Source organism: Coturnix japonica, chromosome 2, assembly GCF_001577835.2.
Source record: "Coturnix japonica isolate 7356 chromosome 2, Coturnix japonica 2.1, whole genome shotgun sequence".
In the NCBI taxonomy this organism is placed as follows: domain Eukaryota; kingdom Metazoa; phylum Chordata; class Aves; order Galliformes; family Phasianidae; genus Coturnix; species Coturnix japonica.
The window spans coordinates 18,597,459-18,615,315 of record NC_029517.1 but is presented as its reverse complement, the minus strand read 5'-3'; positions in this window follow the sequence as shown (position 1 = coordinate 18,615,315).

Here is a 17,857-nt window from a genome sequence, read left to right as displayed (position 1 = left end):
ACAGTTTGGAGATGCTCATTTTGGAGTTAGACTCCTATTTCAGGCCTCTATCTCAGAACTGGTAACTTACTGTTTATCAAATTCTAATCAAAATAGTGAAGAGTCAGTTCTGCTCACTGCCAAGAGATACAGGGTGTCTGGGATACTGAGAAAGACAACAAGCACTCCATTGTCCTGTCTGCACAGCAAACAGGTCAGCAGAGAAGCTCAGGGCTAAGGATCTGCCTTTGTTTCTCTTTGCAGGAACAGCTGCTCCTGGTGGAGCTCCATTTCAACCCCTTGCTGTTGCGAGCAACAGAAACAACCCTTACATGTCTCTTCTTTAGCTTTACAAGGCTCCTGGAAGTAACAGAAAATGCAGACATGGCTTTGCAGAAAATCCATGTGGAGCATAGGTGTGTGCCCACATATTTACCACCCTCTCCAGAATTCTCAGTTTAAGCTGAAAAGAGATGTGTGGCCTTGTTTGTAGACTTCAACACTGGAACTACTTTTGTTCTAACTGTAAGATACCAGGACTTGTTGTGTTCAAAAAATATCACAAGAAGAATAACTTGTTTTAAATAGAATTTCATGTAACATTTCAAAATGTTAATGGAAGCAGAATTCAAACAAACAAACAAGGATAATGAAAAGAATTCAGTGGAAAAATAAAAGGTCTTTTAATACCTTTTGATCTTAGCTTCCTTCTTAGCGCTGACATAGTGGTCTCTGTCTGACATGTAACCTTCCCCACATCTCCACAGAAACTTCAGCTGGAGCACAGAGAAACTGAAAATGTTCTGCTCCATGCTAACCATACTCACATTGCCACGATACACAGTAATGCATCTGCTTCAGTGCAGTCATCCTATCTACAGAGAACTCCAGTGGTGGAAGTATTTCTGAAGAACTCAAATAATGTAATGTATTATAAACCATTCTCATTTCCCTTAATCAGAGTGAACCTTTCCAGGTGTTCTTTAGCCAGATCACTTAAGCAGTGTCTAGGTTTCTCTACAAACAACGTTCCATTTGCTGACATATAGTTTCCTGTCCTTTGCCCTCCTTAAAATGTGGGATTCAAATATGCTACTTCTTAATCTTTAGTAATCTCTTCCTGACCCTTGTGAACTCCTAGGAAATGTCAGAGAAAGCACTGCAGATGTGTCTCTCCTACAGACTTATGGATATACATTATCTGCACTGCAGGCTCTGCCTGCTTTTAGTGCACCTTGTATTTCTAGTGATACTGCTGCTGTTATCTCTAACGCATGAGCAGAGTCTCCATCTCTCATTACTTTCTCAAGACAGATACAAGTGAGCTGTTTAACAAATGTGCTATTTCCTATCACTCAGCATCTTTTCCTCACCGTCATTTTTCACTGACCCTGTGATTATCCATTGTCTGTTGTGTGTATATACAAGAAAATTTAACATTTATCATGCTAACCACATATAAACTCCAGAACTGGACAGTTGTAGGTTTTTAACATGAAATCAAAGTCACTTGTTTGAATGATTTGCAGATGTGATCTCAGAGCTGCCTGTGAGTGCTGTAGTGGGACTTACTGTGACCAGCAGCCTTCCTTGTGTCTGGAGAACAACCACTACTGACAGTATTAGAGTGAGTCTCAGTCTCAGCTCCTAGGTGATACAACAGTAACACACCAAGTGAGCAAAAGGCTCTTTGGATGAAGCAAACACAAACACCTACCTTCAGTTCCTTTAGGACAAAGGAATTAATGCACATTCTTGGATAACTTATACTAAGAAATATTTTGTGGGTTTGAGGAGCCTCCATTGATGACCACACTTCCCGCTGTGGTTCCCCATGTGTTCCTGGAGTGCTCTGGAAGAGCTGACAATGTACTCACTGCTCAGTAGGTGACTCCAGCAATGTTTGTGGTGAGGTGTCAGTGCTTTTGAAAAGGCCTGACATGTTCTACTTCCCTCAGCAGCTTTCTGGAATTCTACAGGCAATGTTTCTACATCAAACACAGCGTATTTTGTATTTAACATCATCTTTTCTTGCATATTCTCAGCATCATACACTCTCCATAACTCCAACAGTTTTTGATGTTCAAGGAAGAACATGAAGGGCAATCAGTATTCCTATTGCTACTTAAGGTGTTCCATCAGCTGCTTAACATTTCACATACGCCTAAAGCTACCTACATTTTTAATTTATTTTTAGAAGTATCTTGAACTATATTGAGTGTTTTTAGGAGGTGTTATAGGAAACGTTTAAAAAACTATGACCATCAAGCAAAATCACTGCTGATATTCTGATATTTGCCTTGGTAATAAAGAGCACCAGAAAAAGATTCCCCCCAAGTAGAACTACAACTCATTATTTTCAGGTAGGTATAAGTATCAAACCCCTTTGATTTAAGTAGATGCAATAAATACGCACCTGCTGTCATGCTTTCAGCCGTCCGCGCTGTGCCCAGCAGCGGTGCTGCAGAGCCGGACTCGGCCGCTTGGGGGTGCTGAGCCACCGGATACGGCAGTATGACAGCCCTTGTAGCTTGGTGGTTAAACATGGTCACACAGCACTACCTGAAACATCCTCAAGACCCTGAAATGAGTTACCTGAGATCATTCCATCCCACAGCAGCTCGGCAGACACATGTAGCTGAGAACTCAGCAAGAGCTGTATCGCACCTTACATCTCCCTGTTTGTGTCTTACATCCCTCTCTGCTGCCCCATACGTAAATTAAAAACATACCAATGTTTGCTGTATTTTGGGTTATAAATAAATGACAGCATCATCCACTTGGAAATGTTACAGTGTGAAACTTTCACCTCTGATGGTGCAGTGGAAAACCAGTCCTGGCCAACGGGTTACAGCAGCCAGGGTTCTCTAGATACGGATCATCTGTATGTTCAGGCCCAGCTGACAGCTGTGTTTGTGTCTGCTGAAAGCCTCCACCTGCTCTCTGTGTCACATCCATTTGAGATTTTGTTGTTCTTTGTCAGATTTCTCTGTATTTTAGGAAAAGGGCAGAAAAGGAGAAAGAAAACGAGAAGAAGGAAAAAGGAAAGACAACTGTTGGCAGTAGTACTGACGTGTGTCCTGGCTCCCCGGTATGTAATGATGGCCTTAGAGCTGAGGTGAGTCTCACTGATGGAATGTAAGCATAAAATTAACTCCTCAGTATGAGAAGTTCATTTCTGTGATGACCTCTCAAAGAAGCTGTATTTCCCACACTTACCTGGATAGCAAAGCCCATAACAAGGGCCAAGTGCTGACGGGTTTGGCACAGTGCTACTCTAATGGTACAGCTTCCAGATGGGAGCTGGCTCCTGCCATGCCAGCTCAGAGACTGGGCAGGATGAACTGTCTGCCTGCACCCATCCATATAACTGCCTTAAGGCCATCAGCTCTCCTGGAAGGTAGGAAAATGCCTTATCACACAGAGCATATAGATTTCCCTATCAGACCGAGTTCACAGCTGTGCAAATAATACAAATTTCCCCATGTTCCTGATTCATCTTTAGAACAACAAACATTTTTCAGAGTGTACTGCTAAAACTAATACATAATAACATCATTTGTCTTGCTGACATTCAAATATTCACATGCAATTTCCCTTCTGCAGAGTATGGGGAACTGACCCTTAAGTTGTTAACTTAAGAAGTTACTTAGAAACTGGGCAACAGTGCTATGATGATTCAACATTGGTTCCTTTCATGCTGGGTGGTTGGGCAAAGAGGCATGAGTTGCACTGTCTTGTGCGATGCACAACCATCTGTTAATTGGCATAGAAACAATCTGAACTACAATTCCAGTTCTCTACATTCCCATCTGAGAAAGTCAAATGAAGCCCAACAGGCTTTGCCCAGTTTTGCCCTCCTGACTTTTCTGGTGTCCATCCCACATCCTGTATTCTTTCATAGTGCATTTATGGGACAAAGTTTTCCAACAAAAAATGACTGCAGTGGCTTTCTCTGTTCATCAAAGCATGAAACTGAATGTTTGCCTCTTGGAAAACATGAAGGCGTTGTTGTGAACATCACTCTAATATTTATAGGGGAATGGGAAAAATAGCAGCTTTTTAAAGAGATTTAAGTCAAATCCCCATGTGCAGCAGTGCTGCCTCCGGCCTAAAGCCAGTGTAGTTTTTGATCCTAAGCCTTGCAATCTGAAGATATCCTGTGTTTCTACAGTTGTGTTTGTTTTGGAAGATGTATAACAAATAACGAAAGGAAGGATATGTGAGATGTCACAGAGAGCTGTGGGGAAAGGGGTTACAGCTCCAAGGAGGGGGGAGCTTGGTGCACATGGCCTCTGAAAACCAAAAAGTGTATGGAGATAACATTTGCTTTTTCTACACTCCCTTGCACTCCCTTGAGAAAACAAAAATAAAGGGCAGAGGAATATCCTTTTTTAATCTACTTTTTCTTTTTAAGCCTTTGGTTACCAAGGATCAGATACGCTTCTCATCAGTTGATCTACTGAAGAGAACAGCAGAAAGATTTAGCCACAAGATCCTATGGAAGGTAGTAGAGCAGACAGGAATCAGCACTGTAAATGGGAGTCCGTGGTGAGGTGGTCAAAATGCCAAAGAAGTTCTATCCTTGGGAAAAAAATAGCCCCTGGATTTATCAGATGCAGATCCTAGTGCTCAGCAGTCATTAAAGAGAGGATTAAGAAGAGGCCTGTGACTAAATGCAAGAGAAATTTCACACATGAGCGAGCAAGGGAAAGGAAGACTATTGGCAACATATGACAAAAAGCAACGTGCGCAGAACAAGCTGAAATGAAGCGATAGGGACAATGGTGATTAACCACAATTGAGCTCTTAATGGAGACAGATTAATTTCAGGTTGTACAAGAGAAAGGAATTAAATCTGTACTCTATTATCTGACCTTATTCTGAGGAGGAGAGCAGTTATTTTAAAGGAGATTCATATGGTTGATAAGGAGGAAGGAAATAAGAACAAATTCAAATTAAAACATGGGAAACCAGGGAGAAACAAAACAACAAACACTGACAAGGAGATGGACCAGATGACCTTGCAGGTCTTCTTTATCTCGTGCTTGTTTGACACTTTAGGAAGTCATCTGGGTCTCGGTAGCGGATATTTAAGATATCATACTTATGTCCCACTTCAGCAGATTTGTCCAGCTCAAGAGGCAGCTTTTTCCACAGCTTCTCTGTAATCATAGAATTTAGAATTATCAAAACAGAACCCTGAGTTTCATCAAATCAGATCTTTAAAATATGGGCAATGAACAGAGGGGCAGCTTTTCTCCTTTTATAGTTCAATGATATCTGCGTTGTCAATTATTTTGGTGTTCTTCCAGCTGCCTTCCTAGATTGCTGCTGAGACTAACCAGGATATTTAGCTGTGCTGATGCACAGTCACCCCACAAAGAAGCCCCCCTGTTCACATCCTGGCACGCATCCAGCCTGTATTTGGCCTTTATGGGGTCATTTCATTGCATGCTGTTAGAACTGGGCTGCTCGGGGTGTTCTGGCTCTGTGGGGGAAAAGAAGAAGGAAATATCAGTCCTGGATACTGACCCAAGGAAGCACTGAAGGGAATTGCTAAGGGAACAGCCAGCCAGTCACAGGAATGTCATGTAGCATTGAATTAAACCAAGGGGTACTGACTAAAACGATAAACCCCTATCTTCAGTAATGTCCCACACAATCTATATTTAGATGAATTGGGGCAGATTTTTGTACATACTGGCAGCTTAGACTCAATTAGTGTCAAGAAGTGCAGGCTGGAACTGGACAGATGCATACAGGAACCCAGGTGAGGCTCTCAGTAGTCCATGTAGTGTAAGTGAAAGTGCAGCTCCCACTGAAATTCACTGAGGTATAAAAGTATGCAAAGCAAATCCTCTGCTGCAGAGGCTCTGCAGAGATAATTTATCCAGCTTTAGTTTTATAAACAGTACTTATCCACTTCCTACCTCTGTGTTAGGGTGTGGGACAGTGTTTACAAACAAGTGGGAAAGCCCCTGCTATATACTGTCTTCTCATTCAGTATGTAATAGAGAGGGAGAGAATAGACTTGAGCAAACCATTCTGACTTCTCACTAACCTTTGCTACAAGTTTATCCTATAATTTATGGTTTGATTTTTTAAAATGACTTTCTATTGGATCACATGCATATGAAAGAGTTCATCAGTCAAGGACGTACATACACAACTCCTAAAGACTGGACTCCATTTAGAATCTTTTCCTCCACAGAAAAGGGCAGAATCATGAAGAACACCCTGAGCATGAGTGGGATTCCAAGCAAATCTAGAGAAAGAAACTACTCTTTTCGCGTTTTATAGTACTCTACTATCATCCTAAAGCAAGGTTTTTGTGTCAGTGCTCAGCAGACTTCAGGTGAATGTCCATTCTTGCCTCTTTCTTCCCCCTCTTTTCTTCTCCCATTGCATTTGGGATCTTAAAACCAGAAAATTCTTACGTTTTATCAGCTCTATTTGTCTTACAGGGGGGTTTCAAAGAAGCAATCATGAACACACCCAGACATAATACAGATGTTCCAGTGATGACATATCAGCAGAAAGTGCCTCCTCCCTCTTCCTTTTTCCTTATCTAATCTTATTCTCCCCTCAACACATTTGACAGTGCTATTGGTGTAATGCTTGGAGGTAGGAGTGAAGCAGGAGGAGTGGCTGTGCCATGGGCAGCTGGGGCAGGGAGGGTTGAAGCCCTTGCCCTTTGTACCTGGTGGGCCTGTTTCTTAACTGCAACACATCCACAGCCATGGGCAGAGAGGACTGACAGGGTCTTCAAGGGGTTTGCAGGCAGTCACCCTACTGTCATTGTGCATCACATCTGAGAAACCATCCCACAGACATCCCACTGCATGCCCCAATGCTGTGGCCATCCCACGAGGCTGGCAAGCTGCAGGCCATCCAGGTGGAAAGGGCTCCCAGCAATTCAGCTTCTGCTATGCATTCACTTTATCAAAACCAAAGTATTATTTATGGAGATTTCCTTTTAAAAATATTAAATGTCCTCTGGCCCAAGGAAGTGTAATAAAGGCTTGAAATTATGTTCTCAGTCCAGAATTAATCTGGATGATTGAACAAGAGAGAGAAGAAAGGATGAAGCAAGTGCTTTGATTTGTAAGGGAAAAGGTTTTCTTCCAGCTCTGTGTCTGAGAAGGTGAAGTGTAAAAACGCAAACACCATTTTTACATGTTTCCTTTAAGAAAGAAAACCTATAAAACCTAAGAAGGATCTCAACCATTTTGATAAGAAACATTTCTCTAAGAAAGAGCAATGAAAGCCATGCCAAATCAAGACTCCCTTTCCTCTTTCATCATTAGGAGATCACACAGCTGCCACCCTCTCTACCTGGCTGAGATCTCCACAAGGACACAATCTTCCTGCTCCCCACCACTTACACAAGTCAGGTGCAAGATGCAGCTGACCTGATCACAGGAACCTATTCTGTACCAGAGGAGAGAGGGTTTTCTCTAACACTGGGACTAAGACTGTTGCTGGCGGTGATTATATGTTTTCTTACAATGGGTAAAACCTGATTGACTTTATTCCTGCCTTTCTGGGTATCAGGTAAGTAAGGCAAGAATAGATCCTGCCTTAACTGCTAGAGATAGTTAATCCCTCAGATGGAGGCATCTGTGAAACACTTCCATTTGGAGTAGGTCCTATAGCTTCCCAAGTAGATCCATGCTCTGCAGGGCTGGTGGCTCTGACTACTGAGCCTGCTGTTAAAGAGCAATGGCAATGCTACAGTGGAAAAAAAACAGATTTATTTATTTTTACCATTGTCAGCATGCATTGATGGGAAACATGTTTGAGTCTATCTGCACTTTAAGCAGTGAATCTAAATTTATTTGATAAAAGTTACAGTACTGATGGAAGGCAGACTTCTCTAAAGCACCTGCTACCATAAAGCACTTCAACTGCAAACTGGTTTCAGTTGGAGTCAGTATGGCCCACATTCATGGACTTTGTGCAGACGTGGATTAGAACCAAACAAACAATGTGTGTCAAAATGTAGGTTGGAAGCAGGAGTAAGTTAGTAAGTGAATGTCAACAATAAGCTCCTAAACTTCAAGGAGCAATCCAGTTTTTGATCATGTGTTTTTTAACTTTTTTTTTTTTTTATCAGTAAACTAACATGAAACAAACGTGACTATAACATTAGGATATTTGAATAAACATCACATCTACGTAACATACTGATAACTGTAACATGATGGAGAGCACAACACTAAGAGCAGAGTAGCAAAGTCCCAGGGAGCAGCAAGTGAGGACTTGCTCAAATGCAACAACCTTACACGCAGAACAAAGGAAAGACTGCTTACCTTCAGAAGGCCTGAGGTATGCAGGGATTTCCAGCAAGACAGCCTTACCTTCACTGCCAACCCTTACATGAGTTCTGGGAAGGGGTGGATCCTGGCTGCTTTCAGTCACTCAGATGCATTGCGTACACCTGAGCTCCCCTGGGCTGGCCCTGCCTTCCCACCAGGTGCTCAGTCACTGGTTGAAGCCATGACTTCGTATTTCCACTACAATAATACGCTTCTCTTTCTAACAGAGAGGTGTGAGAATACGTAGCAATTGCGTGCTGAAGTTCAATAGATTTGGACTGCAAATGAAACTTTCAAGAGTGCAGCTAACTGATGAATTTAACGTAGTATGTAACTAATTCCTACATAGTTAGGGGCTCAGGTGATGCAGCTACACACTCAAGCATGACGAATGGTCAGAGCTGTGGGAGGTCCATTACAGTCTTTCATTTCACTGTAATGAACTGCCAGGTTGTTGCTTTCACACCTGTCTTGGAAGCAGTGGTTTAGTTACAGGAGCAGGCAAGGAGACTTTTTCTGTCCTACCTTTTGTACAGTGCTTTTCACATTTCTTCAACACCGCTGCTCATCCATATCCCTTCTGATGACACATGTAACTATCAGAAATAGTTACTAGAGATGGATCAGGAACAAGACAGGCACACATGGGAGTGTTTTGAAAGCCAGTTGCTAGATGAACTGCAGATGTTCCTTTCAAATACTGGTAGCTATTCGGCTCAAAATTATTTCCAAAAATACACTCAGCACTGAAGGGATTAAGCAAATTCTTTGTTTAATCAATACTTTCACTTTAAAATACTTCTCCCTCCCCCACACCCCCAATGTTTGGCAATTTAGAAAGAATAGAAAAAGTCACTGCAAATGGAAGTTAGAATTTCTCAGACAAAACCCAGAAGATCCACAAAGGGGAAGGGTAGTTTCTATTCTCCAATCAATGGCATTTTTACAAACAAATTAAGTACAATATTTCTTCACAGAACTTTGTCCCGAGTCTGGCACGCTTTTGGGAAAAGCAAAACAAGAACAGTATGCAGGATATTGTATATTACAATTACTTCAGGCATTATGAATGGAAAAACAAATACATATCACTGAAAAGGTTTTTGCCTCATAGATTATTTTTTCTCTTCTCTGGCTTTCATTATTACCAAAGTAGTTTGTTTATAAACGTCATATATTTATAAACTGTAAGGCTGTGTGTAAAAAAAAGATAATAAAAAAAAAGCAGTGCTTAATGTAAATGGTTTTACAGATATCACATCATTTTAAAATGACTTTGTGACTTTTGCACAGATAAGTATTAGGGGCTTCATATTTTGACCCTTCTTTTCAGAAGCTGGGTTGTTTTTAAGCAGTGAAGTATTTGGGCAAGTTTCTTCCTTTTCAAGAGGGGTTCAAAAATAAGAACAGATGCAGATAAACACTGGAATTTCAGGATGAGAAATCAAGCTTTTGTTTAATAATTGTTTAATGACAAACTACACCAGCTTGAGAGAACATCAGAGAGTGGTTTTGAACTGTGTATCATTCACATTCAGAAACTCAAAAAGCCCCAACTCTTGAAAAGTCAGACAGATACATCAGACATGCTGAAGTTGCAATACCTAGATATCCCCCATATCCACACCACTAATTTACATCAGAGAAAAGCACTTTCCTCTTCTTCTTCTTCATCCCATATGGTGTTCAAAATTCAGGGGTGAATTTGAAGGTGGATGATGTTGCCTTCCAACCCAATAGTTATAACAGGTAAAAGAAGCTGTGGGGCTGTACTGGATGCAGTATTGCTTGCTGATCCCCATGTCACTGTAAACACAGGCAGTTTGTTTCTCTTTCAAACACCTTGATGCCAGATGAGTTCAGTGGGATGTACAAACACCAAAAAAGTATCCAAATTAGACAATGATAATATTTGTTGCTACAGTCAAGGCTGCGGCTTCAAGTCAGGTAAAGTTTCTCTTGCTCAGGTGCTCCTGACATGAGGCCATATGTGTAGCAAAGCATAAATCACCACCATGCTCTCTCCGGGGATGCTGTTGCATTCCTCCCACTGGAATTTGCACTGGGGCTGCGTTCTACAAACAGAAGCAACATGTATCTGCGTTCCCCAAAAGAGAAGCAAAATGGCTGTGTGGAAGGAACTTCCGCATTGCACACATTCCAGTTGTTCCTTTGAGCCACAGCCATAACTCCCTCCAGATGTAACCCTTCACTTCTCCCTCTTTACGAGTTTATTTTCCTTGTAAGGAAGAAAAACATGGGAAAGATTTTTGGTGGGTGTAGACTGAACTGAGAAGTACTGAATGTAAAGAATGAAGAAGGCTTTGTACAACATCCGACTACAGCCACTGAGCTTAGTCACACACAAAGCCCTGAAGTGCTAAACCCTTTCAGATGCCTCTGTCTAGGTGAAATCCATTTTCTTGCCTAACAGTACTTGGGAGAGGTGTATGTGTGTTTGTGCACACACAGGGAAAGAAATGTGAGCTTCCATTTACAGCCTGAGCTCCTCCATTTATGGGCTGTATGGCTTTCTGTAGCTCCTGCTGTGGGCTCTGGGGCTGATCAGAGCCTGAAGGTGCTGCAGATGTCCCCCCTGGGGGGTTTATCACAGCAGACATATGTGCAAGCCTGGGGCAGATATGCAGCTCTCACACTTCTCTGCCAATGCTCTCTAGAGGAGGACAACCCTCCATTTTCACGCTTAAGTGTTCTCCTGAGAGCAGTGTGGTGAACATGCTCTATTTCAGCCTAAGGTTTGGGCTTAGGCACTGTAGTGGTTGACAGGTTCTCTTATAGTCTTTGTGTGGAGGACAGCAATGCTTCCTGCTTTCTGATAATGGAGTGACTGCAGCTAAGCCTCTGCCTAAGCCTTGTGGTGAGTAGCAGCACAATGGTGGCAACTGAAGTGCTGAGGTGTGTTCTCTTTTAACCCAAACCTCAACCTCATTCGTCCACCTGCAGGAGAGCTGGGGACAAGTCTGCCATGTGCTCTTGACAATGTCATTTCCCAGAGACCCAACAGCAATGATGGCCATAGTCCCCAACAGCAATGATAGCCACAGTCCCCAACAGCAATGATGGCCATAGTCCCCAGAAGACCTTGCTAGGAGTGCTTTAATCCACCAGACAGAGAAACCGTAGCAACAATCTCAAAACAGCCATGATGTTTTATGACTTCACCATAGTTGCTACTAAGATAATGGCAGAACTGAAAACCTAAAAACCTTCAGGCACTGACACCAAGCTTTATTTTTGAGAAGGCCCAGAGATAGAAACAACAGCATGGGACTGAGTGAAGGCTTCTTGCTGAGGTGCAATGGATGCCCGCATCACTACCACACATCACACTGGTGTGGACCCTGCTGGCTCAGTGGGTGCCGGGTACAGAAGTTATCTTCCAAGGACGCTCTGAACAACTGATTCAAGAATTCATCTTTGGAAAACAGTACCTGTGTATACAGATGCATATTTTATGTCAACACATAGAGATCCTACAGAGTATTGTTTTTCTTTCTTTTTATTCTCCCTTGTTTTTTTGCTTTGGTCTGGTTTATGTTTAGATTCTTATTAGAAACATGTGATAGTATCACAAACATGAATTTGACTGCCAAAAGTTAGGTCCCTGAAACCATATGTAGGTAAGTAAAGTGCCTGACCTTCAGAGATGCAGGGCTCAGAGTGGCAGAGCAAGATAGTGATTTAGGTATAAGAACACACATCTTCAGGTGTTTGTCTTGAGCAATCAGGAAATATTTTGGCCACTGTATTCAGGCACGAAAATTTAAAATGACAGATATTGGAGCATCTGACAAGTTAAACTCTTAAATCATTAGCAGAATATGGCAGGGCAGTAAACTTTCCAAGACATTCACTGTGAATCTCAAATTAAATAGCTGGAATTCCAAGCTTCTCTAAGTTCATTTGTTATTGCCAAGGGACCACTTTTAGACCAACTATTAACAAACCTAGGGTTGACTAAAGAGAAATTTAGGAGCCTTAGTTCAAGAGTGCAATTGATACTGTGTGTTGGTTGAGGCTGCCAGCCCCTGGGGGATCTGAGCCATAGCTGTACTTTTTGCACTGCAGTTCTCCTTATGTGCTCATGCTTTGCTGCTCACACTTGGAGCTGGCTCAGCCTGAGCAGTTCACTGCCAGAGGTTTTGCAACTGGTGCAGCTCAAGAAAGGACCAACAGAGAAAGGGATGCTGCATGTTGAACAGCCTCTTGGCTGCAGCACTCAGGCACAGAGCAGAGAAAGTGGATACTTGGCTGTATTCAGGATCTGAATAACCCATCAGGATCTGAATAACCATTTATTTCTCAGGGGCACAAGGGAGTTGCTGTCCCATGACTGACACTTCCACTGTCTGTATGAGGCATTGGAGTAACAAGGGAAGATGCTCTGTATTGCCTTGCTGGGCCAGATGACTGCTATTTAGGTATTAAAATGACTAATTTAGGCATCCATAATAGGAAGCTTGCTTATTGCTTTGGTGTGCTATAACTATTGCGTATTATGCTGTTCATAATCGTGTCATTGTTTCCGTATGCTTCCTGCTTTATTACATCCATCTGCTGCTCCATATTTTACATTTGAAGTGCAGGCTTTCTGTGCCATGGCTTTGCTCAGTGGTACACAGTAGAGGCATGCCAACACTCAAATGCTGCATTTCCCCCCAGACCTTAGTAGAAGCACTTGATGCTTAGATGGAACAGTTCAAGAGAGTAGATCAGAAATACGCTTAATTTCTACTTAGCCCACCAACATCTGTGTTGTTTGTGTGCTGGTGCCTGCCACTTAAGGGAGCAAAAATTCAGAATGTGGAAGGCAAAGTAAGGGATTGATTTTCCTATCTATTTCCAGTCTTTAAGCTGTAAAAATCATTGTCAGCATACCAGGAAGAAAGGATAGCTTTCAAGGAAGCTTTATAAGCTATTTTGGCATCCATGACAAGTCAACCCCAACAAGGAGCTACATCATTAGCACAGAGGCACTACTGCCACCCTCTTGTTCTCATAGTGGTTTCACAGAGGCTTTGGAAGCATGAAGGATTCCTGCTAGATCTAATAAAAGGCCAGATGTGAGCCAAAATTTTAAAGTTATCACTTTTCTGGGCACACAGCTTAAAGCAGTTCTGATTTTTCAGAAGGCACCCAAGGATTCAAAGCCCTGATCACTTTTCTGTCAGTCACCACTTGATTGAGTCAGCACCCCAGCCAAGATGTTGTCAGGGACCATATTTTCCTCCTTGTAAAACCTCTGTGATGATCTGATTCATGGCTGTTTGTGTATCTGTACTGCCATTCAGCATCCCTTCAGCTGGAGACAGAGGGCACAGAGTAGAGAAAGGGCAAGGAAGGCTATGCATGTCTAACTTGCTGCTGAAAAACTGCAGACTATTTTGTTAAGAAGCTCTAGAAATCACATATAGCTTCTACATAATTCTATGTTCAAAAGAAAAACAAGACCAATCCCTTGGATATCCATGGATATGATCCAAAGATGAGAAGTACTTGATATTTCTCCCCACCTACACTGTTCTACACAACAGCTTGGAAAACTATTATTTGTATGACATTTCATTAGCTTTGTATTTGTCTGGATTAACAGTAATGGAATAAGCAGACTTTCTCAGCTGGCCTGAGATGAATAAATGGATGAAATCACAAGACATGTAACTACTGTCTTTATTAGTTTGCTTTTAATTTATTTAATCCCTTTTCTACCAGGTGGGACCTGGTTTCCACCAGAAGCAGTTGTTATCCATGCTGTTCTTTGGTGTTCCCTACTCCTAATGAAGACACAAGGTATGAAGTGCTTTGCTCAATACTGTATCAAGTTTGCAGTGAAGTTGATGGGCAGACCATGTTTGCTCAAGTTCTGCTTCAAACCCAAGCACAAAGCCATTCCTTCTCTTTCTTTTCATCCACATACACTGACACGTGGCCATTGCAGAGGAAGCTGCAGGGCCTGGACTGATAGTGGAGAAGTTGCTAATAAAGCTCCAGGGCACAAGTTATGCAGGCAGCTCCAGAGACCAGGCTGTCTTAGCATCTGAGAGAAACAGACCTCAGCTATGACAGGGTGCCAGGAGAGGTTATTTTGAGGGGCAGTTTGCAAGGAACAAGCCAGCATGTTTTTCTGAGATACAAGGGATGACCTTGGAGGAAAAATAGGGCAACAGACATTAAATGAGGCAAAAAGCAAATACCAGAGAAATGTTGTTATAGATGAGAAGGCAGGGTTGTGTGTGTGGGGACAATGGGGCAAGAGCTATCTGGAAGATGCCTGCTCAGATGTTACTTCTCATTAACACCTCAGCAGCCCTGTGGAGATTATGCTATTGCTGTATCTGCTCCCAGACATGGCTGGATTCTGCCCAGGCCTCCCTCGGAGGAAGGAGGAGGCAGCCATGGTGTGAAATTAGCCCTCAGGAGTCCTATGGTGTCCAGCTGGGGCCTCATCATGTCATGGTGCCAAGCAACAGCTGGTGGCAGAGCTGGGGAGCTGCGGCTGCGTGGGAACACTGGGGTATTTCAGCTGGAAACACAGCAAGCAGCTGTAAGAAGGAGCAAGAACGTAAGGACTGAGGCAGAGAGAGGTGACACTGAAGGGTCTATAGCATGTTTTGTAAGAAGGTTTGCTTTTGAAGACATTGTAGTGAGTTAAAGTATTGGGAATCCAGTGGTTTCATGCACTGTTGTTAGACTGAAATGGCTGGAGGGTCAAATTCATAGTCTTTGTTTTACTAAATTACCAAACAAAGACTTGGCTGGATGCTTAGTGAAATACTGGGTAATAGGCACCACAGGACTGACTGCCTTTTTGTGTATATATGGGCATTAGAAGAGTGGGGGTGGAGACTAAAACCCTTTCCCCAAAATCGAGCAGAACACAACCTCATCACTCCCAGCTGGGGAGCTTGGCCTCTGCCACCCTGCCACCAGCCCCTCATTAATGAGGACACCTCACTAGTTGGTTCCTGAATCCCTGAGGTTTGCATGGAAACATAGGTGGATAATGCTAGCAGTGTCACAGTCTTGTATTTCTGATACCTGCATAAGAATGAAATGATGGAGAAGATGGAGAGTATTCTGGAGAATCTTCCAAGTCCTGCTTGTTCTTGGACTTTAAAAGGCACTTGGCACAGGAGGGTAGAGACAGTAGCACAAGTCCCTTTGCTACAGATGAGTGGTATTTCAATCTTCTTTCCTTCTTCCTTTTGTTTTCAAAATAGGAACCAAAAAATGAGACATCGAGGCTTCTTTCTTCATGAAAATCCTTAAATTGAGACTCAGAAAAAGAAAAAAAGAAACAACTTAAAAACCCACTTAAAAAGGCTTATGGGTTAGCCATAGGAGGAAGTTATCCATGAAAGATCTACTTTGTTACTATCTTTATATTACCTTTGGGTAGCACAGTCTGTACTATGCCAGTGGAAGAAGTTGTACAGTGTTAATGAATACTAAACCAGTTACTCTGAAACAGCAGCTAAGCCAGAAGCTTTTAGCAGACATTGGAACAGATTCAAATCTTATGTCTTCACCACCTCCTTCCCTCTCTCAAAGTCAGCGAAGTGAATACAGCCCTTCTTGTAAGAATGAGAGGGATTCACAAATAACTCAATAATCCCGTCACAGCTGCAGAGATATTTTTTCCTGTCATTATCTAATTACTAGGGAAATGCTCTTCCTCAAACTCTGTATGACCAATGAATCAATTGCTCGTTGTGGAAAAAATAATCACTGTGGTAGATCATTAGCTTTGTTATCTGCTGGGGTCACAACTTCTCATCTGCAGCAGCTGAGCCTTATTTCCAGTCCATCCATCTTACTAATCAACCTTCTTCTCATTCCTGTGGTAACCTGTGTGTTTAAAGGTTTGATTTCTCCTCTAGAGCCTCCTATCCATAGCCTCTATTTCTTTATCTCTGTCACTGGTAGTTAATGTAACAGGCTGCAGCCTTCTTTACTGCTTAAACCCTTAGTGCTCAGCCACCTTGAGTTTACGCTTGGGCCAGTTATGCTTGGAGGACAGTGCTGTCACAGTTCCATGTTCTTCTCTAGAAAAACAAATCTCTCCTTTTAAGCACTGAGAAAATTCACTCTTTGTCCTTCCCTGCAGGAAAAGTTTGCGATGTAAAATTCTTATAGAGGCTACAAGACTCCTGGAGTAGTTTTGCAACTTCAGGGATGATTTTCTGTTCCTTCTGATCAGTGATTGGCAGGTTACATTTGCTGGGAAAAATGTATTGTAAACCTTCATGACCAGGAGAGTACACCAGAAGATAGGGCAGATGTTTGCATTCTTGCCATGCACTTGATCTGATTGCCTTTTATTTCTCCTACTCAGATCTAAAATGTTCCCACCGCTCCCCAGCCTTGCTGTGGGGATTGCTTGGTATTTGAACTTTGCAGTGATAATAAGAGGTCCCACTCCAGCCCCGTTTACAGGAGAAATAGGGAATCTATAGTTGAAGTTTCGTTAATATGACTGGGTGAATATCTAAAGAGTTGTTGGAAAATCAGTTATGCCCTGCACTGCACTGACCAGTTCTCACTGCATCCTGAGTTCTGCTCTGCTGCTGTTATCCCAGGCTCCCTTCTGGAAAAGCAATACTGCCTGCCCCAACCCGGTGTGAGCTGCTGCCACCATGAGAAGCCTCCTGAAAGAAAGGAACAGTACACAGCCAAACGAAATGCAGTGCACCAGCCAAGGAGATGCAACACAATGAAAACAAATGAAACCAGCTGAAAAGCAATTTCAACAATTACTTCCATTCTCATCTGAAATCCCCATAGGTATATAGGGTAGCATCTTGAACAGTGAAGTGCCCCTCCAATCCAGGAGCCAAAACAAGAGCAGTCCTTCAATATTAAAAGCATTCCTGCTGTGTCACATCATGGCGCCTGCCTAAGCTGAATTCAAGACTTTTTATTGTCAAGAGGCACAACCATTACATTACATTTTAATATGGATCTTTGCCAACAATCATAAATAAAACACTTACTCATAAACAATTCCTAAAGGCAGTTTGTCAGACAGTATTTCATTAAAAAGAAGTTTGCTGCAAAGTAGTGGAATACCTCAGTCCTCGAGCAGTCGGGGCTTTCTCTCCCCTGCATCTCTCTCAATGCTTTGTCAGTTCCCAAAAGGCTTTTTAGCTGATGTATGCAGAAGATCCTTCCTGCAGACAGCTGACAAAAAAACAGCTAAAAGGTACAGAAAATCTGTGCCATTTTCAAGAGATGGGGAACCTGCCATGGCCCTTGGTGCTAGGAAGTTGGATAAAGTTGTAAATGAGTGACAGACTGGTGGCAAGAGAACATCCTTATCAGTAACCTGATTGTTACATGGAAATTGTGTTTGCTGCATAAAGATTAGACCAGAAAACACTGCTCAACACTAGTAAGAAATGGATACCCTTAGGGAACTTGATGCACAGCACAATCTGCAGGAAGCACGTGAAACAAAAGATGATGTCTCTGTGTTTAACTGACTGCTGGCAGTGGTCACAGCGGTGAAGAGCTTTAGAAGACTTTAAGGTAACCTC